The 9,836-nt window shown below is 47.7% G+C and overlaps 1 pseudogene; it reads right to left on the bottom strand.

Annotated features, from left to right (window-relative positions):
• Positions 1 to 2,937: 2,937 nt before the first annotated feature.
• Positions 2,938 to 9,836, bottom strand: part of LOC115801403 (protein Daple-like) — a 46,824-nt pseudogene continuing 39,925 nt past the window's right edge.

Here is a 9,836-nt window from a genome sequence, read left to right as displayed (position 1 = left end):
GGCTGGTGCTCTTTTTGTTTTTTAGCAGAGTTGGAAAGTGGAAAGAAAGGTGGGCTCATGGTGCCTTCAGGTGCTGTGGGAAATGCAATGATGAAGATTTATCACAAAAGCAGAATAACACTCTGCAGGGCGATTTACGCAAGTGAAACTTAAAGCACACTGATGAAGCTGTTGTTGAGGTTTTAATCAGGGTTAGTTGAAACACACACACACACACACACACACACACACACACACACACACACACACACACACACACACACACACACACACACACACACACACGGCGTTCTCTTCCAGCTGTGTAAATGCACCGTTGCCTTTTTCACGTACTGAAACGAAGCTCATGGCACCACAGCTGAAAGTAATCATTATGCAGAGGGGCTTTTGCTGGCAGCTCAGGGTTGATTTTATTATTCTCTGATCTAAATCATCAATATTTTGCTCAATAAACTTTTACAGTCTGAAAACTGAGCAGCATGTTGTAGATGCCCAACGTTTGGAGGCACGTTCCTTTCGGGCAGGTAGATCATCATCTGCTCGCCTATCTGCACTGTCACTCATCATTTAGCACTCTGGTAAAGTCATTTTCATGCCTGCCCTTTTTGTGAGCCACTCAGCCACCTCAGAGTTCCCACACCCGTCAAATTCCATTTTAGCACTTTGTCATAGCAAACGTCCACACTTGACACTCTGAAACCCCCACACACCCACTCTGCAGCCAACGATTTCAACAGGGCACGTCACGGTTCATGTGTCTGCAGCTATGACTCAGTCTGACGTCACAAAAAGAGGAAATGTGTAGAAAACATGTTTGTGCTGCAGAACGACAGAAATGAAATGGAAAAAACAGAAGTCGTGCTTGAAGAGAGTCTGCAGAGGAACATCGAGGTTTGTGGTTCCAATGAAAGAGAAGATTCAGATTCCAAGTACAAAAAAGAATCTGTCAGTGCAGCCATGACCTGTGTGTGTGTGTGTGTGAGACTGGGTGAATGAAACTTGCAGCAGAGGTTTAAGTGCTCAGATTGAAGAAAGGTATGATCATGGCTCCCCTCACACTCCGCTTGTCTGATTGAGACTTCTTTGTGCCACTCAGTAAATGCTTTGTCATAATCAGCTGTTAATGACACTCATGGAGGAATGACTTCCTGTTTATCATTTAAGTGGGCTTCATCTACAAAAACATGAACTACCGACACCAACGCCAAACTGTGCTCTGTGGTTTCTGTTCAGGTGTGAAGGCGTGCGAGTCTGAGGACACATCAAAGAGCAGCTCACAGTTCAAACTTTAAAAATCTTTATTAACAAAAAGCGTTCATGTGTTTGTTTCAAAAACATCTTTACAGTCATCACAGCAGAAATGTTCTCAGAGCGAACAACAGCAGGAAACGTCACTGACGCCAGCTCGCCTTTCACTTCCTCCTCGTGATGATGCGGCACGGTGACACCAAGGTCTGACTGGACAAGGCGGGCACGCAGGAAGTCAAATAGGAAGAGAGAAACAAAGTGGACCTGTTCTTCTTCCTGTCACATATCTGTCCATACAGCAGGTAATCCCTGGGAGCCAACAGCTCAGGAGGTTTTTCTGCTCAGAGATCTAAGTCATCAAACCTTCTGTTTGTCAGGGGCAGCCAATCAGGAGAAAGTTCTCTAAAAATGGGCTTTTATAAGCACACAAACAAAAAGCAGCCACCTTGCTCTTGGGCATTTTCATAATGTGATTTGATTGGCTCGTAGTGGAACTGGAAGATTTGATTGGCTGGCGAGAGATGGGAAACGTATGCGTGAATCCTTCCTTGAAGGAGGAGGAGCTAAAACAGCTCAATTGAGACTGGATGAACGGATGGCTGCACTGAAGTTTGGTTTCATGCAAAGAAGATTTTTCTGAATTGTGACTCATGCAAAGCCGCTCTAACAGGGTCCAGGAATAAAAAGAGCTGGAAGGAGCAGAACAGGTCTGCTTTAAAGCAACGGGACACAAAGAAAACACACAGGTAACATGAGTGCATCAACCTGTGGCAGCTTACAGGAAGTCATTTGGTATTTTCAAAGTAAAGAGTTTTTTTTTAAAAAAAAGTCATCAAATCAAACATGTACACATTCCAGGAGGAATAATTTAACTCATCAATCTGTTTCTAGACTCCAGTGTTACGTCTTCCTCTTTACCATCATCATCATCATTCTAAGTAATAATGTAGTGCTTTGTCATCATTTCTGATGCAACAGGAAACAGCAGGTCACACTAAAGCTCAGTCAGTCATTAAATATCATCACCTGTGTCTGAAAGACACCTTCAGTCTTTTCTGCCTCCTCTTCCTCCCCCAAAGAGTCTGTAAACTCAGTCAGAGGGGAAAAAGACTAAAATCATTCATGGTGCTCTGAACTCTTCACTCGGACATGAAATAAAATCTCTAAATGAGATGAAAGTCTTAAACTGGGAGGCAGGTACACCTGGACAGGTCACCAGTCTCACCTATGGCCATCCTACAATCTCCAATTAAGCTAATGAGCAGAAACCTAGGAATGAGGCTGACAGGCGGGAATCTTCCTCCTTATCTCTGAGTGTGTGTGTGTGTGTGTGTGTGAGTGTGTTCTATCTATAATTAACAAAAACCCCAAAACTGTGATTTTCTTTTGGCTCAGAGGAAAAGCGTGAATGATTTTATTCTCACCAGATTCAAACAGCTGCAGGGTCCCTAAACTCTGCGTGTGTGCGTGTGCTAACGTTAGGAGCGTTTCACCCGGTGCTGAGTGAGAGCGCACACGTGTGTGTGCGTGTGTGTGTGTGAATTAAATCCAGCTGAGCGGCCAGAGAAGCCACAGAAACCCCCAAGGACAAAGCCTGAGTGTCTCTATATCATTATATAAATATATGTGTGTGTGTGTGCGCGTGTGTGTGTCTAGTGTCAGTTTGGGTTGAGCAACATTTCCAGTAAAGTGTCAGAGTGTTGCATGCTGGGATAGAATCTAAAGATGGAGGGAGCAGGGCTGTAATTTAACAGGGAGGAGGCCCTCTGCCGTCCTGTTTACCCCGTCCTCCTCCTCGTCCTCCTCCTCCTCCTCCTCCAGTGTTTGGTGCTGATATCAGAGGAGAGCAGCAAAGCGTAGAAGTCTCATACATTCAGGTGCTTCAGGAGAGTTGTGTCGAGAATCCAGCAGGTAGATGGGGCCGCTCGTAGTGTTGTGGTCACTGCAGGGTGGAGGTGATGGAGCAGGAAGCGCCTGGCTGCATTGCGCTCTAACCCCCCCGCGGGAAGTGCCGATAGTGTTGTGGTGTCAGCAAAAATGCCGCTCCATCCAGTCCTGCATCCACCTCAGAGAGATGATCATGTGACTGACTCACCAGTGTGCATTTATTTACAAAAAAGCTTCCCAAACAGGAAGTGTGAATGCGGAGTTGCTTCGGGGGTTTGGAGCAGGATCAGAGTTCAGACCCACTTCCTGTCACTGAGTCTGGATGTGGGACATAAAGCTCCAGTATTTAGACACAGCCATACTCGTACCACACCGTTTGGGGGTCGTTGTTGGGGTCGGGCGATGCCGGCATGCTCTTCGGGCGTTCCACAGAGCCACACCTCCCTCTCTCGCCATCTTTCTTTGTGTGGGAGGAGTCACCTGACCGCCCCTCCCTAAGGACCTCGCTGTACTCTGGGGATTCGTCAGGAGGAGTGGCGGGCACCGCTCTCACGGGGGTTACCATGGCGACCTCTCCACGGTGGAGGCTGTTCCGGGAAGTGGCACTCCGCCCTCTGTCCCGCTCTCTCTCCGCGTAGCGCTCTGCCTGCAGGTTAAGGGAAGTCGAGTGGTGGATGGTCGGGTTCAGGAAGCTGCCGTCTGCATTCTGATTGGACAGGGTGGTAAAACGAGCCGACAGCGGCCGCTCCCTCCCGTTACTCCCGCCCCCTTGCCGTCGAACCACCACGTCGGCCTGACTGGGTGAGCCCTCGTTTCCTCTGAAGCTGTCCGGCCCATTGGAACGCAGCAGATCGGCCGAGGCCAGGCTGAAGGCCCTATTCAGTGATTGGCTGCTTCGCTGACCCGAGGCGGGTGATTGGCCCACAGGCTGACGGGGCAAAGGCTTCACACTCTGCCCCGGCCTCTGATTGGATGACTGCACAGTTGGCGTGACATAGCTGGTGGGAGTCACCTGATCTCTGCTGGTGGGGCCAGAGGGGGCGGGGCTTCTGGTGAAATAGTCCGTCACCAGGTCCTCCCTGCTTCCCGTGGACACCTGAAGACCAAAGAGGAGATTTTAATGGTCAGCGTGGGGCTAAAAAAAAGGCAAAGGCCAAAACACAGACCAGAATAAGAACTTTGGAGCTGGAAGGGATCAGATCAGGGATCGCCTTTAAGGAAACCTGAACCCGATATCTGCATCCGCGCCATCTCAAGCTTTGACTTTGTTTAGAATCAACTGACCAATCAGATGTGAGCAGGCTTCAGTTGCAGCCCATATGAGGAGCATTTGCAGTGTTATGACCCAGGTCACAGCCTGATGCATTATATTTGCACCTCCATACCTGGTGGTGGTGCTGTTACATTTTTTTCTCTTCTGCGTTTATGACTGTACAAGCTCCAGGTGGTGGCTGACCATTGGCTGGAGACTGAGGAATGCCGGGATTAAACTGGGATCTGTTAAGCCTGTCTCAGCCTCTCTGCTGTCTTCCTGTTCCCAACAAAGCTGTGCTCTTTTCAGAAGTGTGTAGCGCTGTGTGTTTTGGTTCAGGCTGTTTGTCTGGCTGAATGTTGAAGATTCTAAAGCTGAGCACTCGGTCACTCCCGGACGTCTCTCATCATCAGCAGCAGTGAAATCACCACCAAACCACAAGTTCAAGAATATTTTCATTACTGTCTTCTTCCCTTTTGTGGTCACTTCCACCTCAGGCGGTGAGTTTAAAATGACTTTTGCTCAGCGGTGGCTCACAAATCCAACCTTTGAAGTTTGGGTGGGAATCGGTGCTGATCGCAGAGATTAATTCAACTGGTTTAAACTGGACAGCCTCTCCTGAGACCTGCGTTTAGTGGTTGACTTCACAGACTGCCCCCCCCCCACAGGATCATTAATAAGAATTATTGTGGGTGTGCTGAGATCAGACTAACAGAGTGTTCATTCTCTGCATGTGAGGATGACCAGCTGGAGAAATAAAGAGCTGATTTGTGGACCGGGTGTCCCTCAGATCAATAAGATCAGAGGCGAAAGAAGCACTTTGATATGACCGGACGATGACGTGGAAATGAGCGTCTGCGGCTCGCAGGGAAACCATCAGTAACATCGAGCCTGACATCTGGTAGACATTTGCTTTTTCTGATGAGGAACTATTAACGCGATGCTACAATTAAAGAAGTGCCAGTGGGAGCAAAAAGTTCTGCATGTGATCAACTTACAATGAGAAAATCTATGACGGGTGAAAACGAGCAGGGTTTCCATGTGTTCCTCTGGGGAAACAGAAATTCAGGTGAGTGAATGAATATGTTCTGATATCAGGATGAACTGTCGGGTGCCCTGTGAGGTTTTTTCTGCTGCTGCTAAGGCTGCAGGGATGTATTAAAATTATAGGAAAAAATGTAACTCTCAGCCACCCGCAGGCAACAAAAACTGCTTCTGCAAAGTCCTGAGTTTCCATCAGTTGCACCTGAATATATAGTTGCTTTCATGCTCTGCTTCAGTTAAATTCCTCATTTCTCCTCCTTCCTGCCCCCCAAAAGTCTGTCCTAAATGCTCCGCAGCGACAGAAATGCTGAGCTTCAAGAAGAAATATTTCATCTGCTGCTAAAGAGAGAAGCTGCACTGCTGCTGCCTGTGTGCTATAATATTATTAAATGCTTCATTTCCTACATTTTCTTATTGTTATTGGGGCTTTTGCTTCCCTTTCAGGCTTTATAGAGTCTCTGATGAACGCTCAGCAGATTTCAGAGGATGCGGTCCGTCGTAACGCTGCAGGCAGCAAATGTTCCACAGTGTAATCAGTGAGAGTTTGAAGCAGAAAAGTAAATGAGTAAAAACAGGCAGCATGCTATCTTCAGGGAGGGTCTGATCACTACAGTGACAAACTTCCCCTTCATGTTTTTATGTATGTGATCAGACGTCATCATCCAGTTTCACCCCCCTGCATAAAAAGCAAAAACCCCCTTCTTCTATGGCAGCTGCTATCGTTAGATCATCGCTCTGATCCAGTGTTTACACGCTGAATCTCCTACACGGTATTAAAAACAGGAAGTGGAGGATTGTGATTATGATGGTGTGATATTAAAAACAAGCACACTATGGCAGCATGCTCCACAGTTCAGCTGTGAAGACTGTCAGGTTAATCTATTAATTTCTCCTTATTTTGCTGTCCCTGAACATGAGTCAGCATGTCTGCTCTCCATCACATCCGTGCACACAAAACTGATATTTTCCACTGTTAAAGGGCACGTTTGGTGGCCGAGTGAATCATCACTGAATCAAGTTTAAATCACAGGTTTTAAAATGAGGTTTGGACAAAGATCGTGGTTTGGGTTCAAATACTCCACCCCCACCGACGCACTGAAAGTCATCAGTTTCAGCACAAATCGTCTGCTTTGATTTCATGATTGTGCTTTTAGTGGGCGCGAGCAGGAAGTTCTCCCTCAGACACCTCAGGGTGTTACAGAAGCGTCCTTACTGACCGTCTGACCCTCAGAGTTGAACTCGCAGCACAAAAATATGTGCGTGTTCACGTCCGCTCTCAGGCTCAGTCACTATGGATGAATTGGCCGTGATGATCCTCCACGTGAAATCCGAGCACTCTGCACAGGTCTGAGGTCTGTGGGTGCAGTGACCAGAACGGGATGTCCACTGGGAGCCCGGAAAGTGGTTCAGAGGAGCGCGGGGAGATGACCCTGAAGGGGAGGTCGGCTAAATTTAAGCCAGGTGTGGTCGTTGATTTGCAGAACTTTACAATCACTGAGGCCCCGTCTGCAGCGTGAAGCTGATTCTCCCTCCATGACCTAAAATCTGAATTACTTCTAGCTCAGCTCTGTGCTTCTATCATTAGCTGCATCATCTAACGATAACCGCTGTTTTGCATAAATATTTGCTTTAATGCTACTTCTTAAAATCTCACCACAGGAGGAGACTGCAGGTTGCTCTCCTGCAGGAACTCTTCCAGCGTCACCATCTCACTTCCAGGAGAAGCAGGGCGGGTCTTACTCCTGACCCCGCCTCCACGCTGCGGCTGGGCCCTCTGGGGTGTGTGATCATATGGAAGGGTGGAGCTCCGTGACAGGGTCTGCTGTGATTGGCTGAGACCAGTGATGTCATCGCTGGAGAGGCTGGCAGAGCGAGCCTGACGGTCTGATGCGTCTGAACAGAAATATTTATTACTGAGTGAAGCACATGTTGCAAGCATGATTTCACAAATGAAGTTCATGACTACTTCCCTCTCCTTTCACTACAAACTCCACACTTTACACATCCCAGGTCCTCATCTTTCTCAAGCTATGCCTTAAAATTTTACTACTGAAACCAAACATGATTAAATCTGTATTTTGCTGACACTGTGCAGCTTAAGCCCAAGTCAGCACCCTTATCAGCTAATTTCAGAGACATTTCCAGGTTTTTATGAACCCTGAAAGTGGAACTTGTGCAGACTGAGTCACTGATGGATGGATGTGTTGCTGTGTGTCTGTACCTCTGCAGCTCACAGGTGAGTTGGAGCTGGATGTGTTGTGGCTGAAGTCTGCTGACCCTGGGTGACCTCCAAACACCAGGTCAGAGGTGTTGTGGCGGGAGTCTTCGTCCAATAACGGGCCTGTAAATGTTTTTCACAGCATCATGAACACTCTTAGGACTTCAGACTTCTAAAGCAGCTCTGGTTAAAAAAGCCAGTCTACCTCTGGGCCTGCGACCGGCAATCTGTCCCAGTCTGGAGGCGGAGCTGTTGGTGAAGCCCAGCGAGGATGACGGATGGCTCGGAGTGGAGCTCAGGTGGAGTTTATGGGACTGACCTGGGATTAAAAATCAGAGGATGTTCTTGTCATCTGCAGCTCCTCCTCAGCTCTATTAAACTATTTTTTATGTTCCTCAATCATCTGGACATTTTATGAAATAAAAATGATTAAAGTGCAGAATCTCTGCTTCATGTTTGATGTGACCCAGCCCCCTACCAAGCAAGCTGAGTCACCTCAATCTGTGTGCTTATGCTTTTAGTCAGTACGCACAGCTCGTGTTCAGAGGTGAGGGCAGGCCTCATTGAGCAGTGGCCTCCACTCGCAGTGCAAGTGGAGGCCACTGCTTGATGAGGCCAACAGGACCACATCAAATAGCACTGAGACCACAGAGCCGGAAATCCTCCTTCACCTCCATCACACCGAAATCAGAATCAGTCCTGTGACTGAAGCCGATCTGCTGTTTGAAAATGATGCACACTCGCTCACTGTAAGCGTTACCGTACCTGCTCCGTGTGCATCATCTCCATTGATGCTTTCATTGCTTCCTCCTGGAGTGCTGCTGTGATAAACCCCCCGGCCCCTGTCTGTTAATCCTGTGGACCAATCAGAATGCAGTGAGGAGAGAGCCACAGGTTAATAACTGCAGGACACACAGAGCTGTGAGCGTACAGGACCGGAAACGAGAGGGCGGGCTGTGAGTGTGAGGTTAGTGTCGCAAAAAGCAAAGCAGGACACAAAGAAGATGCAGAGCTGTGATATCTGACAGCTCAACTCGTTATATGACCTGATGCTATCACAGGGAGAGATTTTATAATCTGTATTAAAGGGACAGGATGCAGCTGTCTACACGTGTGAGATTGGGCACACCCAACAAAAACATGGCTGCTCTGAGTCAATGACAGGAACACAGGCTTTCTATTTCTTGGTGTTAAAATAAAAAGATGAACAGCTGAAGTAACTGGGACATCTGTGAAGGACCCATTGATGCTGAACCATAGTCCAGGATCAGGAGCAGCGCAGGCATCCTGACGGTGTCTGAATGGTGACCAAACCTCACTGAGCTCGTTTGCTCTGTAGGGAAACAGTTTACATGCTGGACCCTGAATCTAAAAGCAGCAGAAGCTACAGCCTGACTAAGCAAGTATGCCACAGAACCACAGGCAGAGCACTTTAAAGATGCTGATTTTACTTCTGTAATAAAACTAATAGAATGATGATAAAACAGCTGCAGTGAACAGTGAGTTCGTGAATGTTTTGTGCAGCAAAGCTTTGTGAAGCCAGCAGGTCTGTTTTAAAGTGGCAGTCTGGAAGATTTCAGTCGTGATAAACCGCTGACGCTGCAGGACAGCTCAGACACGGAGGGCGAGCGCCATCGCTTTAAATCCGCTTAGTGTCAGGAATGAGACACGACTTAGACTGAAAACCTTCATGACAGCTACTTTAAAGAGCCGCACAGTTCAGAACACACACACACACACACACACACAAAACTTACTATAACACTGTCCGGAAACATGGAGCTGCTCGTCTTTAATGTTTTAGTGCGTCAGTGTTTGAAAAGAGTGTGCACGTATAGCGTGTGTGCGCTTTTGAAAGTCACACTGATGACTGTGATGATGAGGATGGCGTATGTGGTTACAAAGGATGATGATGATGATGATGATGAGGATATTAGAAATCTCCGTTGGCTAGGATTGGCTGGCTAGCGATGAGGTCAGCTGAGAAGTCGGCGGAGGACCAAAATCGCAGTCGTCTGGTGAGAGAGAGGGAGGGATGGCGGGAGGTGGGGGAGGATGAGGACGGAGACAAGGAGGAAGAGGAAGAGGGGAGGATCTTGTCTTGACTTTTACTGCGGAGAAATTTGAAGCGTTTTGGAGGAGGAGCTGAGAGAGATGGGAGGAGACAGGAGGAAAGATGTAAAGAAA

Source organism: Archocentrus centrarchus, chromosome 22 (assembly GCF_007364275.1).
Source record: "Archocentrus centrarchus isolate MPI-CPG fArcCen1 chromosome 22, fArcCen1, whole genome shotgun sequence".
NCBI lineage: Eukaryota > Metazoa > Chordata > Actinopteri > Cichliformes > Cichlidae > Archocentrus > Archocentrus centrarchus.
This window is presented reverse-complemented; position numbering and strand designations above follow the sequence as displayed.